Raw genomic sequence first — 21,763 nt, 5'->3', positions numbered from 1 at the left:
ACTCCTTGCACACAGGTCTCCACTACGCGGGGGCGCCCCTGCGTGACACGGCACTCCTTGCGTAGAATCACTGCGTGTGGGCTAGCTTACCACACAGGTCAGGAGGCCCTAGGGATCGAACCCTGGACCTTCCATATGGTAGGCAGATGCTCTATCAATTGAGCCACATCTGCTCCCCCCTCGCTGTGTGTTCCTCTGTGTCCACTTGCATTTTTGTTAGTGGCACTGGGAATCTGTGTCTCATTTTGTTGTGTCTTCTTGCTGCGTCAGCTCTCCGTTTGTGTGGTGCCACTCCTGGGCAGGCTGTATATTTTCGTGTGGGGTGGCTCCCCTTACGGGGCGCACTCGTTGCACATGGGGCTCCCCTACATGCGGGACACCCCTGCGTGGCATGGCACTCCTTGTGCGCATCAGCACTGCACATGGGCCAACTCATCACACGGGTCAGGATGCCCTGGGTTTGAACCCTGGACCTCCCATGTAGTAGGCAGATAAATTGAGCCAAATCTGCCTCCCTCCCCTACATTTTTTATGTAACATTTATGTAATCTAAGCATCTTAAAAAAAAAATTAAGTTAAAAAAAAATACAATAATGCCACAAAAGAAAAAAAGAGCCCATTAAGAGTTTAAAGATTAATTGTTCAGCTGCTTGCCTGCAAACAGCCTTGGGGGCCCCTGGAGACAACCTCAGGGCCTGGGGTGGGGTGGGGTGGAGAAGGAACAGGACTTCCCAGGCTACCAGGAGGGGGACCAGAGCCTTACTAGCGAATGCATCTTCAGTTTCTAAGACATTCCGAAACATCTCACAGACCCAAAAGAGGACAGCAGTAGTAGGAAGATTAAAGGTGCGTCTAATTAAAAGGAGTTGATTAGTGGCCTGAGGAAACCATACAAGAGGTGATAGCCATTCTAAACACACAGAGAGGGCCTGGGAGGCTTCCAGTGGCCTCCTGCTCCACTCAGGCCACATGCCCCGTCAGGTCTCAAGGACGGTTTCGCCATAGCTCCCTTGGATCTCCACGGCATGGGGGCTCACCCCTGTCACCTTTGAAAACGGAGTCAGGAGTCTAGACAGACCAAGAATATGTTCTGTGGAGCCTATCCAGGAACCCATTTAAAATGGCAGAAGGGGATGGCAGACAACAAAAAGAGGGCACAGACAGGTTATAATTAAAAGTTTAGACTCACCAGTCCTCACTGGGATCGAGGAGAGATACCTGCCTCTAGAACTCCTGGTTGATACTCGCCAAATGAAGTTGTAGGAGAAAGTGGATGTGGCTCAAATGACTGGGCTTCCGCCTATCACATGGGAGGTCCTGGGTTTGATTCCTGTGCCTCCTAGAGAAGACGAGCAAGACAGCGAGCTGGTGCGATGGGCAGGCACAGTCAGCTGATGCAACAAAAACGACAGAACAAGGAGACACAACAAAGCAGGGAGCTGAAGTGGCTCAAGTGACTGAGCACCTCTCTCCCACATGGGAGGTCCAGGTTCAGTCCCGGTGCCTCCTAAAGAGAAGACCAGAAGACACAGAGAGCACACAGCGAGCGCAAACAATGAGGGGGGCGGGAATAAATAAATCTTTTTTAAAAACCCACACAAATGAAGTTGGAGGACACTGGATTCCTCTAGGATCTTGGCTATGTTACATAAAAGAATTGAAGAATGTGCTGGTTTCGTTAGGTTAGTAAAAAGAGTTATTGAGATATTAGAGAAAAGAACAGAAGTACACACCCAGAATGTGGATGCAGGCTCGTCCTGGCAAAGAGGAGCACCTGAGTTAGGGGGTGTCCTTCATCAAGGCCGTTCTTCGCTCCTCCCCGTTCCTAATGATGGGAAGGGCCCCAGCTGTCTGCGGTCCCAGTTGGTTGCCTTATGCTCCCCACCTGTGAGCTCTCAGGGCACCGATGGGAAGCTTGGTTGGGGGTTCACAGCCATGCTCTCTGCCGGTCCTAGCTGTGACTCAGGCTTCCCTTTGTTCCCTCTACTAACCTGTGTCCTGGTGTCGTGAGGGCGAAGAGGAGAGCTGGTGGAATTCAGCCTCTATTCCCTTTCCTCATTGGCTCTAGTTTTCCTTCTCTTGAACTCTTCACCTCAGGTGATTTAGCTCCCTGTCTGGATCCAGATATGGGGTGTGGCTGTCCCGCAACATTACTGTGGGACTCTGGTCAATTTTCTTGGATCTTTTCTGTCTCTATTTTTGTGGTCGCCACTTGTATTCTTTGGTTTGGATGGACTTCAGAATGAAGAAACACAACCTCAGTGCAGTCAAACGTTTATTAAATTACAGCCCAGGGGAAGTGGATGTGGATCAAAAGATAGAGCATCTGCCTACCACATAACAGGTCCAAGGGCTTGATACCCAGGGCCTCCTGGCTCATGTGGTGAGCTGGCCCACGTGCAGTGCTGCTGCACGCAAGGAGTGCCGGCCCACACAGAGATGCCCCCATGTAAGGGTGTCCCCCGCACAAGGAGTGGCCCCTGTGCAAGGAGAGCCGCCCGCGTGACACTACAGCCCACCCAGGAATGGTGCCACACACACGTAGAGCTGACGCAGCAAGATGACGCAACAAAAAGAAGAGACTCAGATCCCCAGTGCTGCCTGATGAGAATACAAGCAGACACAGAAGAACACACAGCTAATGGACACAGAGACCAGACAACTGGGGGGGAGGGGGATGGAGAGAAATAAATAAATAAGTCTTTAAAACAATTGCAGCTCAGTGTTGCAGCTTGAACCTGGTCGGGGCAACGATGGAAGCACCTTAGTGTTAGCGCTCAAGCCTGGCTTCTGGTAAGAGCATTGGTGAGAGTTTGGAGACTAAGTCAGCATTTTATGTTAATAGGGTAACTGGACTATCAGGCATTGATTGACTGATTATTAATTAGGTTAAGGGAACTTATTAATTGAAAAACCTCTTACCCTGAGACAACCAGCAAGATGGCAGCAGAGTAACGAGCTCCTAGAGTCAGCTCCGACTACAGGGCAGTTAGTATACACCCAGAGCTATCTGGAGCTGGCGTAAGCACCTGTTCAGGAGCTCCAGGAGACCAGAAGAGCATCCTGCAACATCATTGAAGGAATGGAAGGAGGAAACTGCCCATCTGCAGAGAAGATTCGTAAGTAGAGCGCTCCATGCCACGGAAGCCAGTGCCCATCCTGCACTGGAGGCACAAGCTGCCTCGGGAGCTGTTTCGTGGCTGGAATTGAAAGTTCTACTTGCCAAAAACAGGGAAGGAAGAGGCTGTTGGGAACCTTCAGCTCCTGATGAATAAATTCAGCAGGCTAAAGTGTAGTCCTAAGAACATCTAAAGTTTGAACCTGTCCAAGTAAGAAAGAGGCTGGTAGCCACCATCTTTACTCCACGCCTGGCATGAGGGGAAGCAGGGCAGGTTGAAAATCACAGTGCTGGTGGGGACCAGCTTCTTTCCATCCAGATCAGATTGCAGCTCTAGCCTAGGCCCCAGCCCCACCTCTGGCAGGGAGGAAGCTGGGGGTACCTGTGTCAGCCTCTCTGGCAAATTACTGGCCAAGCCACGGAGGCTGGTGATCATCCTACTCTGACAGTGCAGGCTGCCCCAGGAGCTATTCTGTGGCTGGAAATGGAAATTCCATTTCCCAAAAACAGGGGAGGAAGAGATGGTTGGCCACCGATTTCGGCTACTGATTAGTAGTCTCGGCCAGCTCAGGTATGACCCTAGGAACAGCCATGTTTGAAACTGTCCAAGTCGTAAAGAGGCCGGTGGCCACCATTTTGACTCTAGTCCCAGCCTGAGGGGAAGCCAGGCTGACTGAAAATCACAGTGACAGTAGGAACCTGTTTCTCTCACCCAGATCGGGCTGCAGCCCTAGCCGAGGCTTCAGCCCTACCTCTGGCAGGGAGGAGGCTGGCAGGCCCTGCACCAGCCTATCCAGGTAACTGCAGGTACCTTTGGCTGGAACAGACTGAATAATCAGAAGTCAAGTGCGGCAAATGTGGCATCTTGGACCCGCACTGCAGAGATTGCTGCCCACGCCTGAAGCTCCATCCCCACCCCAGCAGGGGAGAAAGGGGCATGACGCTTCATCAGTCTCTCTGGGCAACTACAGTCTAGGCCTGCACGATTTGGATTATTCCACACAGCTGTGACTCTTGTCTCTACCCCTGGCAAAGGAGAAAGTTGGGAGACGCTTCATCAGTCCCTGGGGCAATGAGGGCATCTTGAGCCTCCACAGCTTATAGCACCAACTACATCCTTGGCTCCTATTACACCATCAGCAAGGGAGAAAAGGCAGGAAGCCCTAAACTGAAGAGTAAAACTGCACCCAGAATAAATACTCTACTAAGCCAGGTGCCAAGACATCAACAAAAAATTACAACCCACACCAAGGAACAGGAAGATATGGTCCAGTTAAAGGAACAAGATAAGCCTCCAGATGACACAAAGGAGTTGAGACAACTAATCATAGATGTTCAAACAAATCTCCTTAATAAATTCAATGAGATGGCTAAAGGATTAAAAATATTGAGAAGACATTGGATGAGCACAAAGAAGAATTTGAAAGCACGCATAGAAAAGGAATGAAAGGCACAATAAATGAAATTTTAAAAAACATTGGAGGGAAGCGACTGTGGCTTAATCAGTTGGGCTCCCATCTACCATATGGGAGGCCCTGGGGCCTCCTTGTGAAGGCAGGCCCACCCGCATGCTGCTGAGTGCTTCCTGGCACGCAAGCGCTGCAAAGAGCGGACTGAGCAAAGTGACGCAACAAAAAGGGAGACAAAAAGACAGAAGAGTACACAATGAATGGACACAGAGAGCAGACAATAAGCAAGCTGTGTGTGTGTGGGAGATAAAGTAAAAAATAAATAAATACAGACACACAGAAGAACACACAGCGAATGGACACAGAGAACAGACAGCAAGCAAACTGTGTGTGTGGGGGGGGTGGATAAAAAAACATTGGAATCATATAATAGTAGATTTGAAGAGGCAGAAGAAAGGATTGCTGAGCTTGAAGAAATGGCCTCTGAGGGTGAACATATAAAAAAGCAGTTGAAGAAAAGAATGGAAGAAATTGGATAAGGTCTCAGGGAAATAAATGACATAAAAAGACATGCAAACATATGTGTCATGGGTGTCCCAGAAGGAGAAGAGAAGGGAAAAGGGGCAGAAGGAATATTTGAAGAAATAATGGTGGAAAATTTCCCAACCCTATTGAAGGACATAGCTATCCATGTCCAAGAAATGCAACTTACTCCCATCTGAAAGAATCTGAAGAGACCAACTCTGAGACACATACTCATTAGAATGTCAAATGCCAAAGACAAAGAGAATTCTGAGAACAGCAAGACAAAAGCAATGCATAACGTATAAGGGATACCCAATGAGAATATCGTGATTTCTTACTAGAATCCATGGAGGCAAGAAGACAGTGGTATGATATATTTAAGATAGTATAAGAGAAAAACTTCCAGCCAAGAATCTTATATCAGGCAAGTTTGTTTTTCAGAAATGAGGGTGAGATTAGAATATTCACAGATAAACAGAAACTGAAAGAAGTTCTAACCAGAGACCAGAGTTTCAGGAAATACTAAAGGATGTGCTAGAGTGAGAAAAGACAGGAGAGAGAGGCCTGGAAGAGAGTCTAGAAATGAAGATTATATCAATAAAAATAACTAAAAGTTTCAAAAGAGTGGTGAAAATAACATATAACAGATAAAACCCAAATAGTCAGGAATAAACTTAATAATGATGTAAAGCGCTTGTATTCAGAAAAATACAAGTCAGTGTTAAAAGAAATCAAAAAAGGCCTAAATAACTGGAGGAACACTTCATGCTCATGGATTGGAAGACTAAAATATCATTAAGGTCAATTCCACTCAAATTGATATACAGATTTAATGCAATCCCAATAAAAATTCTACCATCGATTTTTTAAAAAATTGAAATACCATTATCAAATTTATTTGGAAGGGCAAGGGGTCCTCCAGAGCCAGAAACATCTTAAAAATGAAATGCAATCTCTCATCTCCAGACTTTAAATCATATTACCTAGCTGTAATGGTAAAAACAGCATGGTACTGGTATAAAGACAGACACATAGACCAATGGAACCAAACTGATGGTTCAGAAACAGACCCTCACATGTATGGTCAAGTGATTTTTGACCAGCCTGTCAAACCCAGACAGCTCGGCAGAACAGTCCATTGAACAAATGGTGCTGAAAGAATTGGATATCCATAGCCAAAAGAAGGAAAGAAGACCCCTATCTCACATCTTATCCAAAAATTGACTCAAAATGGATGAAAAACCTAAAAATAAAAGCAAGAACTATAAAGCTTCTAGAAGAAATTTTAGGAATATTCTTTGAAGACTTGGTGGTAGATGGTGGATTCTTAAAGGAGATGAGGAGTACTGGGATGGACTACTGATGTTTAATGTATGTAGCAGTTTTAATTAGCTTTACTGTAAAAGTGTGGAAATGTATGGAGTGGTTGGTACCACTAACAGCTAGTTTATAAATGGGGATGTGGTGGAAAACGCTGTCTAGGGATGTCAATGCCAATTGACAGAATGCTAGAGAAGAGGAATTGAATAGCACAGTAAACCAAGAGGTGAATGAGATTGTGTTTGATAGTACAGATGCAAGAGTGTCCTTTGTGAGCTAGAGGAAATGTACATCACGCTTGCAGGGTGGTGGGAATGTGGAGAAGCATGGGAAAATACAACTGGAGTGACCAGTAGACTGGTTAGCAGTAAAAATATGGTGTTCTTGCATCTATGACAAAGGTGTATTGTGTCGATAATGGCGCGATATGGAATATGTGTGCCAAATGTACACTGTGGATGTGGTAACAATCAGATGATATTACCTTATCTGTAACAAATGTTCCACCACAGTGTGGTGTGTTGATAGAGGGGTGTTGTTTGGGAATTCTGCATATGTGCATGATTGTTTTATAAGTTTACAACTTCTGTCATAAAAAATATATTTAAAAAATAATAGGGTGGATTGGGGGAAAATACACTAAATGTACGATAAGGACTATAATTAGTAGTAAGATTTTGATACTCTTCCATTATTTGTAACAAACATCTCATGACAATGCAAGGTGTTGGTGGAAGGTTGGTATATAGGACCCCTGTATGATGTTATGCATGTTTGCTTTGTTAAGTTCACTACTTTTACTATACACTTATTGTTTATGTATGTTCATATATAAATGATATAAAGATAGGGATGCGGATGTGGCTCAAGTGAAAAAAGCACAGCCCGCTCCGGAGTGGCGCCGCACACATGGAGAGCTGACCCAGCAAGATGACACAATGAACAGAGAGGCAGATTCCCAGTGCCGCCAAGAAAGCAAGTGGACACAGAAGAACACACAGCGAATGGACACAGAGAGCAGACAACGGGGGAGGGGGGAAGAGGAGAGAAATAAATTAAAAATTAAATCTTTACAAAAAAAAAAAAGGAGATTCAGGAAGCAGATGTGGCTCAAGTGAAAGAGCTTCCGCCGACCCGTATGGAGGACCCGGGTTTGGTCCCTGGGCCTGCTGGTGAAAAAGAAGAGGAAGCTTGCCCGCGCTGTGAGCCAGTACCCGCACAAGTGCCCGCGTGGTGAGCACAAGTGCCCACGTGGTGAGCCAGGGCCTGCGCAAGTGAGTCACGCAGCAGGATGATGATGCAAGAAAAGAGAGATGAAGCGGAGAGTCAAGGTGAAGCGCACCAGAAACCAGGAACTGAGGTGGTACAATTGACAGGGGGAACCTCTCTCCACATCAGAGGTCTCCAGGATCGAATCCTGGTGAATCCTAGAGGACAGAAAATGAAAAGAGAAGACAACACAGACAGCAAAAACAGCAGCGCGGGAGGAGGGAGGAAGGGGGAAAGGGGGGAAAATACATAAATACATCTTAAAAAAACAAACAGAATAAAGGAGATCGCAGACTCCATGACAACACTTTCTCCTATTTCTTACAGCACCCCACGGGCACAAACTCAGCGCTGTCTCCCAGCCCTTGCTAGCCCTCCCACACCCACACTTCCCTTTGCTATTGCTTAACTGCATTCCCACTTGGAAACTAGCACTCATGCTTATCTGGGCGAGAAGCTCAGTGTCCCGGCCCTCCCTCTGGGGTGGATAAATTACCCCCTGCGGCAGTTCAGGCTCGTCCCTCCTCCCTCCCACAGTGGGGTCGGGGAGCTGCCATCCACTGCCCCTGACCCTAAGCAGCTTGGCCTCCCAGGGAGACCGCCTCCACCCCTCCCCCATCTCTGCCCTCTCCTGTGGACCCTTTGTGCTGTGCAAGTAATAAACAGGCCATTTGCTCAAAGTTTCTGTTTGGCATCAACAAGGTCCCCACCCACTTCCCACCCCCAGGGACTCAAGTCCAGACACCCCAGTGCATGCACAATGTGGGTGCAGTGAACACACTTTGATGGTGCTTTTGGACAGGTGCCAAGTTCACGATTATTCCAGGACACACAGGGTAGGGGCAGTGTGCGGCCAGCCACACGGGCGTGGGGCCTGGGGACGGGAGGTTGCTGCTAGCCTGTGGGTTGATTCCCACAGCTTTTGGGCCACCCCTGTGATTGTGTTTCCCGCCGGGGAATGCGCTGTAGGAGCTGATGCCTCCCGAAGGCGCCCCCACCCCAGTAAATTCTGTCCATCGGGGTTGGGTGAGTGACAGGCCCCGCACCCCCAGTGTTCCCATCTCTTGACCGCATTGTCCCGCAGTGGCAATGTCACCTCCCTGGTGGGGAAAAGGACGTTACTGACCTCATAAAGGACCTTCCATCTGCAGGCATCCTCTGCTCCACTCTGCCTACAATAGCCCCCTGTGGCCGAAGGAAGATGCGAGGGGCTCCTACGGACTATCTGGGCTTGAGTGCAGATGTGCCCCTTTGGCACTCACGGTCCCAGGCATTGTGCTATTTGCAAATTAGCACCTGCTCATTTCTCATCACCCCTGATATCAGGTGACACGGAAAGCAGGTCCTTTCCAGTGCGGAGTGGAGGAGAAGCGGGCGCTGCAAGAAATAAAAGTGACCGTTTCAGTGCCCTGCCTCTAGGAACCATAGAGCCTGGCTCTCCATCTGAGCTCCAGGTTTCTGCCAGCCAGACTCACGCTGACTGGTCCCTCTGGAAAAAGGAGGGAACGATGGAAATCCACAGGCCCCTGGGCTTCGGGACCGAGAAGTTCCCAGATGCGGTTCATGCGACCCCCCCACACACACACATACACACACAGACTTCAAGAGGTAACTTCTGGCATGTTATCGGGCCTTCGTGGAAACAGAAAGGATCACCAAGAGCTCTCAAGTCCTCCTGAGGCAGAGACCACCCGCATGTCCTTCGGCCTGGGTCATCAGCGCCCACCCAAGCAACAGAGCGTCATCCAATGGACGTGGACCCTTCAGGACTGCAGGTGCTCAGACCCCCAGGGAGTCACACGCTTGCATGAGCAGGTGGCGGATGCCCCCTCAACAGTGATCCTGTGGCAACACCAGAGAGGGCCTTTCCCTCCCTGCCTTGGCATCAGGGGGACCTCGACTCAAGGACACCCCACCAGAGGCTCGGCGCTAGTTCACTGATGCATCGGCCAAGCTGTCATCCACTGGGCAGCCGTCGCCTCGGACCGACTATGTCCCACCTCTGGCACTGGAAAGAGTGCCCAGCGGGCTGAACTGTGAGAGGTCCTCAGCCCTGGCACACTCGGACCCAAGCACCCCCGCGGACCTGTTTACTGATTCCTGGGCTGTCGCCAATGGCCTTGCAGTCTGGTCAGGTTCACGGAGGGAACCCAGTTGGAGAACCAGAGGTTCCCCAGTGTGGGGAAGGGACCTTTGGAAGCAATTGGCAGTGTGGGGAAGGCACCACCTGTGTTACACACGAGAGGCACATGGCAAGGATCCATATCGCGATGAACGTCATTGGAGTGACCTAGCCCATAAAGGATACACTGAGCGGCTTTTCACACCTGACAAAGCGGGACATCATCCTGGGAGAGGGACAGAAGATGAGCCCTGCCCAGAAGATGAGGACAATGAGCTTACCCTCAGTGACGTCTGTGAAATAACTGAATTTCCCGCAGGTGCTCCCACTGCTGGGTGGGTTCACCACCGACCAGAAAAGGGCATTTAGCAGCTGTTCGCAGAGGGGCTGCTCATAGCAAGTGGCCTGTATCAGCCACCTCCCACGATCCCAAGGCATGTCTGATGCCTCGGATGCCGTGGACACTATTCAGGTTATGGCCTTGCCTTTCCAGTTCTTTCTGCAGACCTAGTACATGCATGCGACACCATGGAAAAGCAGCTTTGTCATTCCTTTGGGTATCCAGATGACATCTCCCAAGAGAAGTGGTTGCACAACCACCCTGTCAGGACCAGTTTCTGCTGCCCTCTCTCGAGTTCTGCAGAGAAGGAAAACACCCGGGCTGTGGTGGCAGCAGGGGACCTGACCAGCTGCTGGATCTGCCATCTGAGACCTTGCTCCCTCTCTCTTGTTTGCTGAGTCTGACTGACACTCAAGGAGCTGATCTTCCCTGCCTCACGGCTGAACTAATACCAGGAGTCCTTCGCTTATCACCTGTGACAACAATAACGGCACGGCTGCTGGCTGTGCACTCTTCTTCACACCCCTGGACAGCCTGTCGGGTGCCGCCACTCCCAATGTCATGAAGTGGTAAATGGCTCAGTCATCTTTCCAATTGATTATCTTGAGCAATGCATGATATGCTGAGGGTGGGGGGCCCATGATTCTGAATTCACCTCTTAAGGCGGATCATTATTGTTCTGGCTGGGCATAAGCACCCAGCCAGATGATATGCAACCTGTCAGCTACCTTAGTTGACGTTGTTGAGTTCACAGCATGAGCCCTCCAGGTTCAGTCACAATCATTAGACTCTCTAGCCAAAGTAGTGTCTGATCATCACATTGCCATAGATTTCCCCCTAGCCAATAAAGAGGCATATATGCCATTGCTAGCAGCTCCTGTTGTACGTGGGTTAATACCTCTGGGGAGATGTTAGGAAGACATGACTAAAATCCAGTGGCAAGGGGAGCAGATGTGGCTCAAGTGGTTAAGCACCTGCTTCCCATATACAAGGTCCTGGGTTCAATCCCCGGTACCTCCTAAAATATATCTCCAGTGGCTACAAGATGCACAAACAGACTCTATGTGAGACCTCTTCAACTCTCTCCCTGGCGGGTAGAAGGGGACATGGAACCAATCACTGCCTCAGACAGGCCCAATCACCCACCTTGGAGTAATGGGTGCAGAAATGAAGCCCTCGTAATGTGCTGCAGCCACCGGTGTTCACAACCTTTGCAGTCGATAGAGCTGAGAGCCACTGGCCAGTAGGCCCAACTGTCTCTGCCTTCACGCCTGGGGTGGGAGGTGGGCTTGCTGTGGAAGCTAACGTGAAGGAGGGCTAGGCCTGGCTGGGTGGGCTGCTGGGGGAGTCACAGGCTCGCAGCCCTCGCCTGCCCTTCCCCCTCAGCTCTGGTTTCAGTCTGTTCTGGGGAGATGTTGGGGCTCTCGGAAAAGGCCTGACAAGGCTGTAGATGTGGAAACCCAGAGCAAGCAGCCCCACTCTCACTGGCAAGGAACCCTCCTCCTGTGTGGATAAACACCCCAGCCTCAGATGGTGAGTCGTCTCTCCCCTCTGATGTAGAGTAGGGTGTGCCCAGCTCCCATCCAGCGACCCTGATCCCAACAGTTTGGCCTTCCTGGGAAACTGGCCACAGTGGGATCTCTTCCCTTGCTCTTTTGAACACTTTGTGTGCTGTGTAAGGACTAAAGAAATCATTTGCTGAAAGTTTCTGTGTTTGAGACTGTTCTCAGTTTGTGTTTGAGACTGTTCTCAGATGTACTGTGTAGCAATTCACTTCACACCAAGGTTTCACAACACAGGTAACACAAAAGCCAGGCCCTGTGCATTTGTCCAGACTGAGATGCTTTCTACTTCACTTGACTGCCTCTTGTATCTGCAGTCTCCCGTAAGTGGAAGGAAGAAAAGGAAGTCTTCAACCCCCAAAAAACCCATACAGCTGTCCTTCTGGTAATGCTTTGAGTCTGATGCCATACCAGCCTTTCTCATCCTCACTGTTGTAAACCCTTCCACCTTTCTTGGTGGACTGAGGCTGCAGTATACAGGGGAAGAGAGACTATGATTTAGTCCCTTTAAAAGAGAAGGGGGAAGGGAAGCGGCTGTGACTCAACCAGTTGGGCTCCCGTCTACCATGTGGGAGGCCCTGGGTTTGCGTCCCGGGGCCTCCTTGTGAAGGCAGGCTCGCCCACCCACTGCAGAGGGCCGCTGGCCTGGGTGCCGCGGAGTGCTGCCCGGCCAGCAAGCGCTGCGGAGAGCTGACTCAGCAAGGTGACACAACAAAAATGGAGACAAGTAAAACCACAGAAGAGCTCTCGGTGAATGGACACAGAGAGCAGACAGCAGGCCAGCTTCAAGGCAGGGGGGAATAAATAAAAATAAATGCAGACACAAAAGAACACACAATGAATGGACACAGAGAACAGACAGCAAGCAAAAAACCTCAAGGGAGGGGATAAAAAAAATTAAAAAAAAAAAAGAGAGAAGGGGGAAGCTGATGTGGCTCAAGCAAATGGGCTCCCATCTACCATACAAGAGGTCCAGGGATTGATGCCCAGGGCCTCCTGTGAAAGGCAAGCTGGCCTGAGTGGCGAGCAGGCTCATGCAGAGTGCTGGTCTGCGCAGAGTATTGCTTCGCGCAGTAGTGCTGACCCATGGGAGAGCTGATGCAGCAAGATAATGCAACAGAAAGAAATGCAGAGGAGAGACAAGAGACACAGCAGACTAGGGAAGTGAAGTGGAGCAAGAGAATGATCACCTGTCTCCCACTCTGGAAGGTCCCAGGGGCGGTTCCCGGAGCCACCTAATGAGCACACAAGGAGACACAGAACACACAGCGAATGGACACAGAGAGCAGACAATGGAGGGAGGGGGAAATAAATAAAGAAATCTTTAAAAAAAGAGAGAAGCCAGCATATGTGCTCTGGGAATGGAGCCGGAATTTAGGAGGAGAGCTCGTTCACTCACTCACTCATTCATTCATTTGGCAAACATGCAGCACCAAGCTCGTGGTCCAGCACAGCTGTTTCCTGGAGTTCTCGGCCCCGGGGCCCCCACCCCGATTGTTACGGCCTATTTCAGGGAAGGCTTTCAGGAGCGGTGAGACGTGGGCTGGCCCTTGAGTGGGACTCCGGGCAGCGGAGGCTTGGCGTGGGAGCGCCCTTGGTGTCCGGGGGACAGCCCAGAGGGCGGCTGGATGGACAGGGTGGGGCAGTTCCTGCAGGGCGGGACGGGGCATTCAGGAAGTGCGGTGGCGGCTGGATCGTGCAGGGCCTTGGGTGCAGGCGCAGGAGTTTGCGTCCACGGCTCCCGCTGGGTCGAGTTTTCCTGGGCGGGAGCAGCGGGATCTTGGGGAGAGACCTCCTACCCTGTGGCCGACCTGAGGCCCTTGAAAACAGGCTGAGATGGGAGCCAAGACCCTATGTGGGGTCTACAGGGTGAACCTCCATTTGGGGTTTAGAGCAGAAACCTCTTCTCTTCCAGAACTGCCATCTCCAAGCCTCTACTCTCCCCACTCCTGGTTCAGGGCTTTCCAAGCTCATGCCCAGCCCTTAGCTCTGGAGGAAAAGAGAAATGCCCTCAGGATCCTGGGAGAGGCACCTCCTAGGTGGGCTACGAGCTCAGAAACCACTGGCCTGGGCCAGGGACCCTTGCCCTGAGGTCTTGGAGCAGAGCGTAGGCCCCTCCCTCCTTCACTACTACCTGCCTTTATGACCTGAGGCAAGCTTCTTAGATCAGATTGTTCTTTTTTCAAAAGGATTTATTTATTTCTCCTCCCCCTCCCCCGCCCGCACCACAGCTGTCTCTTCTGTGTCCATTTGCTGCGTGTTCTTTTTTTTGTCCACTTCTTTTGTTGTCAGTGGCACAGGAATCTGTGTTTCTTTTTGTTGCATCATCTTGTTTTGTCAGCTCTCCCTGTGGGCAGCGCCAATCCTGGGCAGGCTGCACTTTCTTTCGCGCAGGGCGGCACTCCTTATGGGGCGCACTCCTTGAACGTGGGGCTCCCCTATGTGGGGGACACCCCTGCGTGGCAGGGCACTCCTTGCGTGCATCAGCACTGCATGTGGGCCAGCTCCACACAGGCCAAGGAGGCCTGGGGTTTGAACCGCGGACCTCCCATGTGGTAGACCAATGCCCTAACCACTGGGCCAAATCTTCACTATCTGTAAATATCATCAACTACTTCAGTTCTATTATGAGGCAAAAAGGAGATGGCATATTTGATGACTTATCACCGTATTTGGCACTGTTCTCATTTTTAGATCAGTCTTACCATATCCTGCTTTCTCCTACCCTTTCCCCTGCAGTGACTCTGGGCTTGTAACGGATCCCTTGCGCACATCAGCACTGCGCATGAGCCAGTTCACCACATGGGTCAGGAGGCCCTGGGTTTGAACCCTGGAACTCCCATGTGGTAGGCAGACACCCTATCCATTGGGCCAAATCCGCTTCCCCCTTTTTTTTAAAGATATTCCGTTGCATGGATATACCACAGTTTATTCAACCATTCTCCTTATATGGACATTTGAAATATCAGCAATGCTGCAATGGATAACCTTTATGTACCTGTACGACATAGTACCAGAAATAGGATTCCTGGGTCAAAGGGTAAATGCATTTATAATTTTGATACTAATAGATATTGCTAAATTCCCCTGCAAGGGATTGTACCATTTTGCAGTGTAATGAGAGTGCCTATTTTCTCACAGCCTCACTAACAAGAGTGGATGGAGTTTTGCTTTTTTAATTTATTTTTGATGTACCGGGACAGGGGATTGAAGTCAGGACGTGGTATGTGGGAGGCTGGTGCTCAACTACTGAGCCACATCAGCTCCCCTGAGCTAGCTAGCTGCCTCCTCTGTTCCTGTTTGCTTTTTTTTCCTCTTAAATCATTGTCTTTCTTCTTTAGGAGGCACTGGAAACCCAGGACCTCCCACTGGGAGGTGGGTGCTCAACTGTTTGAGCCATATCTCTTCCTGAGTTTTGCATTCTGATGGATGAAACGTGGTGTATTAGTCAGCCAAAGGGGTGCTGATGCAAAATACCAGAAATTGGTTAGTTTTTTTTAAAGATTTATTTATTTATTTCTCTCCCCGTACCCCACGACCCCAGTCATCTGTTCTCTGTCTATTTGCTGCGTCTTCTTTGTCCGCTTCTGTGGTTGTCAGAGGCACGGGAATCTGTGTTTTTGTTGCGTCATCTTGTTGTGTCAGTTCTCCATGTGGGCAGCGCCATTCTTAGGCAGGCTGCACTTTCTTTTGCGCTGGGCGGCTCTCCTTATGGGGCGCACTCCTTTCGCAGGGGCTCCCTACATGGGGGGCACCCCTGCATGGCACGGCGCTCCTTGAGTGCATCAGCACTGCGCATGGGCCAGCTCCACACGGGTCAAGGAGGCCCGGGGCTTGAACCGCGGACCTCCCATGTGGTAGTTGGACACGCTAACCACTGGGCCAAGTGCGCCGCCTTGTTTAGTTTTTATAAAGGATATTTATTTGGGAAAGACACAGAGAACAGACAAGGGGGGTGGGGAGGGGAGGGGAGAGAAATAAAGTAATCTAAAAATAAAAACTTTTGTGTGATCTATTAACTTTAAAAACAATAATTTAAAAAATAACTTAAAAAAAAGAAAAGAAAAAAAGCACTAGCAAGACTGATCAAGAAAAAGAAAAATCACAAATTACTGATATCAAGAATAAAGAGGGGGACGCGGACTTGGCCCAGTGGTTAGGGCATCCGTCTACCACATGGGAGGTCTGCGGTTCAAACCCCAGGCCTCCTTGACCCGTGTGGAGCTGGCCCATGCGCAGTGCTGATGCACACAAGGAGTGCCCTGCCACGCAGGGTTGTCCCCATGTTGGTGAGCCCCATGCGCAAGAAGTGCGCCCCGTAAGGAGAGCCGCCCAGCGCGAAAGAAAGTGCAGCCTGCCCAGGAATGGCGCCGCCCACACTGAGAGCTGACACAACAAGATGATGCAACAAACAGAAACACAGATCCCCGTGCCGCTGACAACAACAGAAGCGGACAAAGAAGACAATGCAGCAAATAGACACAGAGAACAGACAATGGGGGGTTAGGGGGGCAATGGGAGAGAAATAAATTTTTTTAAAAATCTAAAAAAAAAAGAATAAAGAGAGGGCAGCCCTCAGATCCTACAGATACAAAACAGATTAAAAGGATAGTTTTAATGACTTATGCCAATACATTTGGCAGTGTAGACAAAATGGGAAATTTCCTTGAAAAACAATTTACCAAAGCTACCCAACAATGATGAAACAAAAACAGAAAAGCTGGATAATCTTTTACCTGATAAAGAAATTTATATCCACAATTAAAAACCCTCCCAGGAAGAGAACTCCAAGCCTAGATGGGTTCACACTAGTGAATTCTTCCAAACACTTGAAGAAATAATACCAAACTTAATCTTCCAATTTTATGTGGCCAATATAACCCTGATAACAAAACATGACAAGAAAATGAAATTATAGGTTGATATCGCTCATGAACTTAAACACAAAGACACTAAAAATATATTTATGGGAGTGGAGTAGCTCGGTAGTTGAGTGCCTGCCTCCCACATACAAGTTTCTCGGTTCAGTCTCCATTACCTCCGAAAAAACCATATAAATTGAATCCAATGTTACTTTAAAAAGATAATGCATCAAATGCAATGAATGTACCACACTAATGAAAAGAAGCTGTGATGTGGGAGGAGTAGGTGGTGTGGGGAGTGGGGTATATGGGAGCCTCATATTTTTTAATGTAACATTTTGTGCGACTTATGTATCTTTTTAAAAAAAGATAATAAATCAGGGGAAAATAAATGGAGTTAATGCTTAAAATGTACCAGGATCCTATTTGGAATGATGGAAATATTTTGATAATGGATGGCTGTGATGGTAGCACTGTATTGTGAATGCAATTAAGAGGACTGAAATATGTATCTGAATATGATTAAAAGGGAAAATGCTAGATTTCTAAAATAAAAAAAGGTAAAACTCAATGTAATTCACCTAATTAATCGAATAAGGGATAAAAATCATACGAGCATGTCAACAGATACAGAAAAAGCATTTGATAAAATTTAACATCTTTTCATGATAAAAAGTCTCAGCAAATGAGATACAGAAGGGACTTTCTTAGTCCAATGAAGGATACTACATAAAAGTCACAGCTAATGCCATACCTAATGGTGAAATACTGAACAATTTCCCCTTGAGGTTGGAAACAAGACAAGAATGTCTCTTAGCACTTCTATCCAACATTGCATTGGAGATTCTAGACAGTGCAATTAGGCAAATACGGAAAAGGTATTGAGATTGGAAAGAAATCGAACTGTCATTATTTGGAGATGACATGACTGCAAATGTAGAAAATTAAAAAGAATCTATTATAAACTATTGCAACTAATACGTGAATTCAGCAACTAACTGGATACAAGGACAGTACATAAAGGGTATAGGGGAGCGGGTGGAGCTCAGTGGTTGAGTGCCTGCTTACCATGTATGAGGTCCCAGGTTCAATCCCCAGTACCTCCTAATATAATGACAATAACAACAAAAACAATCCTTGGGGAGCAGATGTAGCTCGATGGTTGAGCACCTGCCTCCCATGAGAGCCCATATATGGTATAAACAAGCAACAATTGGAAAATGAGACTTTAAAAATACAAAAGAAGTTAAAAGAACCAAACGCATAATAAAACTAATGGAAGATGTGCAAGACCTCTACATTAAAATGACAAAAACACTGCTGGCGGAAATTAAAGACAACATAAATAAATGGAGAGTATACCACCATCATGGGTTGGAAGACTTGGTATTAAGATGTCAGTCTCCCCACACTGATCTATAGGTACACTAAATTCCTCATCAACATTCCAGCAGGTTAATAGAAATTAGAAAGCTGATTTTAAAATGTTTATGGAAATGCAAAAGACCTAGAATGGCAGAAGCAATCCTGAAGAAGAAAAAGTTGGGAGGACTTACACTACCAGATAGAGCTGTTTTATCCTCTTAATGTTGATGGGATCAGTAGCATCAGTATCATTTCTGATATTAGTAATTGTCTTCTCTTTTTTTCTTGGTTAGCTTGCCTAGAGATTTATCAGTTTTATTGGTCTTTTCAAAAAGCAGCTTTTCATGTCATTAATTTTTCTCAATTGTTTCCGTTTTCAGTTTCATTGATTTCTGCTCTATCATTTTTCTTCTGCTGCTTTGGTAGCTTTTACTGTTCTTCTTGTTCCAGTTTCCTAAGGTAGACGCTTAGCTGATTTTAGATCTTTCTTCTTTTCTAATATATGCATTCAATGCTATAAATTTCCCTCGAAGCACAGCTTTCACTCCAGCCCACAAATCCCCCCCCATAACTCCCTTGGGCTTGCTTTTCTAGGTGTTTACTCATTTGCTCCTTTTTGCTTGCTGTCTGCTCTTTATTATTTTTATTCTCTCTCTCATTGTCTGTTTTTTCTTGAGGAGGTACCAGGAACTGAATCCAGGACCTCCCATGTGGGAGGTGGGTGCTCAACTGCTTGAGTCTACTCCCTGCTTGTTTTGCCTTTGGTCACTGTTGGCTTGCTGTCTGTTCATTGTTTTTGCTTGTCTGTTCGTTTTTGCTCAATGTCTACTCATTGTCTTCTTTAGGAGGCACCAGAACTGCACCTGGGACCTCTTATGTGAGAGGCTGGCACTCATATGCATGAGATGCATCCACTTCTCATCCCACAGATTTTAATAAATTTATTTTCATTTAGCTCACATTACTTTATTGTGACACTACTTCATCCCATGTATGATTTCGAAGTGTGTTTAATTTCCACATATTTTGGGATTTTCAGCTATCTTTGTTATGAAGAATATACTCTATATTATTCCTTTTTTTTTTTTTTTGCAAAACACTTAGTTTTATCCCATTTTGTAAATCAAATACCAAAAGAAATTCTCTCTGTATAGATTAATACGATGGAGACCATTTTCGTCTTCCATACAGACCTTTTTGTAGTAAATGTCTCAGTAAGGAGACTCAGGTTGGGTGTGTTATGTCCCTGTGTGGTATGGGTATCAGCTGGTACCACAAAAGCTCATGAGCAGCTCGGCACAAGACCTTAATTAAGAGAAACTCATAACTTAAAATAAAAATTGTCCTAGAGCTTAAAAAAAAAAAAAAGCCAAGCAGGATGTGAGAGAATGCAGATCACATAAACCCATAGAATCAAGGGCATTAACACTGTGCACAGAGAGGAGAAATGCACTATGCAGTACATTTACACTTGTGAGACAGGTGCACTATGAGAAATTCTCTGTTTAAAAATTAATTACTACTGCAAAGGCAGGCTGTTGGTTCAGTTGTACTCTTGGTTGTCCACAGACCTGAAAATTTCCATCTTTGATCTGTTTTTGTTTTTCTAACATATTCTTTCTACAGGGACCTAAACTTTTTCTTTTCTAATGTCCAGTCTCTTTTCACATTTCTCTCTTTAAATTTTTAAACCATAACCATCAAATCTATCATTAAACATAATACAGCTATCTGCAAAAACAAAGTTCTGGACACAAAGAGACTGTCATGAATAGGCTCTAACTTATACAATTCTGTGGTCAAATGAAATAATTCTGATACATGAAAAATTAAGCAATTTTGAGAATTATTTCAGACAAAGTATGACTTCATCTACACTTTTTTTTTGAGGTACTGGGGCTAAGGATTGAACTTGTGTGTGGGAAGCTGGTGCTCAACCACTTAGTCACACCAGCTCTCCTGAGGTTTTTTTTTTGTTGTTGTTGTTGTTTTCATTTGTTTTGCTTGTTTTTTTGTTTTTTCTTTTAGGAGGCACCAGGGACTGAACTTGGGACCACCCATGTGGGAAGGAGACACTCAACAGCTTGAGCCACATCTTCTCCCCATCTACACATACTGAAATGTACTTCAGGCAGAATATGCAAAGACTTATTCTTCAACATATATCAAACCTTATGCAGGGAAGTGGATGTGACTCGACCAGTTGTGCACCTGCCTACCACATGGGAGGTCCCACTTTCGGGTCCCAGTGCCTCCTAAAGAAAACAAGCAGACGCCTGCAGCTCGCTTCAATGAGAGCTAGATGCCTGCACCCTGCAAAAATGAGCAGAAGCCTAAAGACGCAGATGCCACAGCCCGTGGGGAGCAGATGTGGCTCAGGCCAGTGGGCCTGGGAGGCCCTGGGTTTGGTTCCTGGTGCCTCCAGAGAAAGCAAATTAAACACTGAGCAGACAGACAAGAAAACCATCTGGGGGAGAGGGAGGGGGTAAATTGAAATAAATACAAAAACCTTACAAATAAACCACTTCATGCAAGGAACTTAAGATTTAAGAATACATGTCTTACTTTCCTTCAAATTCAGCTAATTCCTTCAATTCAAATTAGCAATCAAGCTAAATGTTAATAACTAGTGATATCAGCTCTAAAATACATTTAAAAATGCATCAACCTTTTCCAGTTTTTTTAAAGATTTTCCCCCTTCCCCTCCTCCCACCCTGCTGTTTTTGCTGTGTTGTCTCCTCTCTTCATTTTCTCTCTCTTCTAGGATTCACCGGGATTTGATCCTGGGGACCTCTGATGGGGAGAGAGGTTCACTGCCAATTGCACCACCGCAGTTCATGGTTTCTGCTGCACTTTACCTTGACTCTCCCTTGTTTCTTTTGATGCATCATCTCCTTGCTGCATGACTCACTCGTGCGGGCACTGGCTTGCCATGCAGGCATGCTTTCTCTTCTTTTTCACCAGGAGGCCTCAGGGATCGAACCCAGTCCTCCCATATGATAGGCGGACACTCTATTAGTCCAGCCACATCCACTCCCCTGATGAGGCCTTCTATGTTCAATTTCTATGCCTGAACTTTTAACTTGCACTTTATCTCATACTGTAATCTTGTAAGTTGTAATTCACTTCGTCTTGCTGGAAATGCCAAAATTCATCAACTGCTTCCCACATAATAGTAACAGCCAAGACAAATCCCAGAGGAGCCCAGTAGGTGTAGAGAGTCTATTTTCTTTTCTTTTTTTTTTTAAATGTAGAACACTTCATGAAATTTGCATGTCATCCTTGTGCAGGGGCCATGCTAATCTTCCCTGTATTGTTCCAATTTTAGTATACAGGCTGCTGAAGCAAGCACGAGATAGACTATTTTCAATGCTGGTACAATGAGCAGGATGCTACTAAAAAAGAGAGATTCAAGAAAAACTTGAATCATTCATATAAAACCCCATTATAAAAGAAAATACAGGGAAGTGAATGTGCCTCAACTGACAGAGCATCCATCTACCATATGGAGGATCCAGGGTTCAATCCCTGGGGCCTCCTGACCCGTGTGATGAGCTGGCCCATGTGCAGTGCTGTTGCCACATGCAAGGAGTGCCATGCCATGCAGGGGCATCGCTGCGTAGGGGTCCCCCATGTGCAAGGAGTGTGCCCCTCAAGGAGAGCCACCCCGTGTGAAAAAAGCGCGCAGCCTGCCCAGGAGTGGCGCCGCACACACGGAGAGCTGACACAGCAAGATGACGCAACAAAAAAGAGACACGGTTTGCTAGTGCCGCAGGATAATGCAAGCAGACACAGAAGAACACACAATGGACACAGCAGACAATGGGGGGTGGGGGGAGGAATAAATAAAATAAATCTTTAAAAAAATAAA

The 21,763-nt window shown here is 47.2% G+C and overlaps 1 non-coding gene across 1 annotated transcript; it reads right to left on the bottom strand.

The window, feature by feature from the left end:
* Window positions 1–21,136: 21,136 nt before the first annotated feature.
* Window positions 21,137–21,244, bottom strand: LOC111761360 (U6 spliceosomal RNA). The gene has a single exon (XR_002794751.1). It is a non-coding gene; the product is annotated as a U6 spliceosomal RNA (small nuclear RNA).
* Window positions 21,245–21,763: the final 519 nt, after the last annotated feature.

The sequence above is a fragment of the Dasypus novemcinctus genome, chromosome 3 (genome assembly GCF_030445035.2).
Source record: "Dasypus novemcinctus isolate mDasNov1 chromosome 3, mDasNov1.1.hap2, whole genome shotgun sequence".
NCBI lineage: Eukaryota > Metazoa > Chordata > Mammalia > Cingulata > Dasypodidae > Dasypus > Dasypus novemcinctus.
This window is presented reverse-complemented; position numbering and strand designations above follow the sequence as displayed.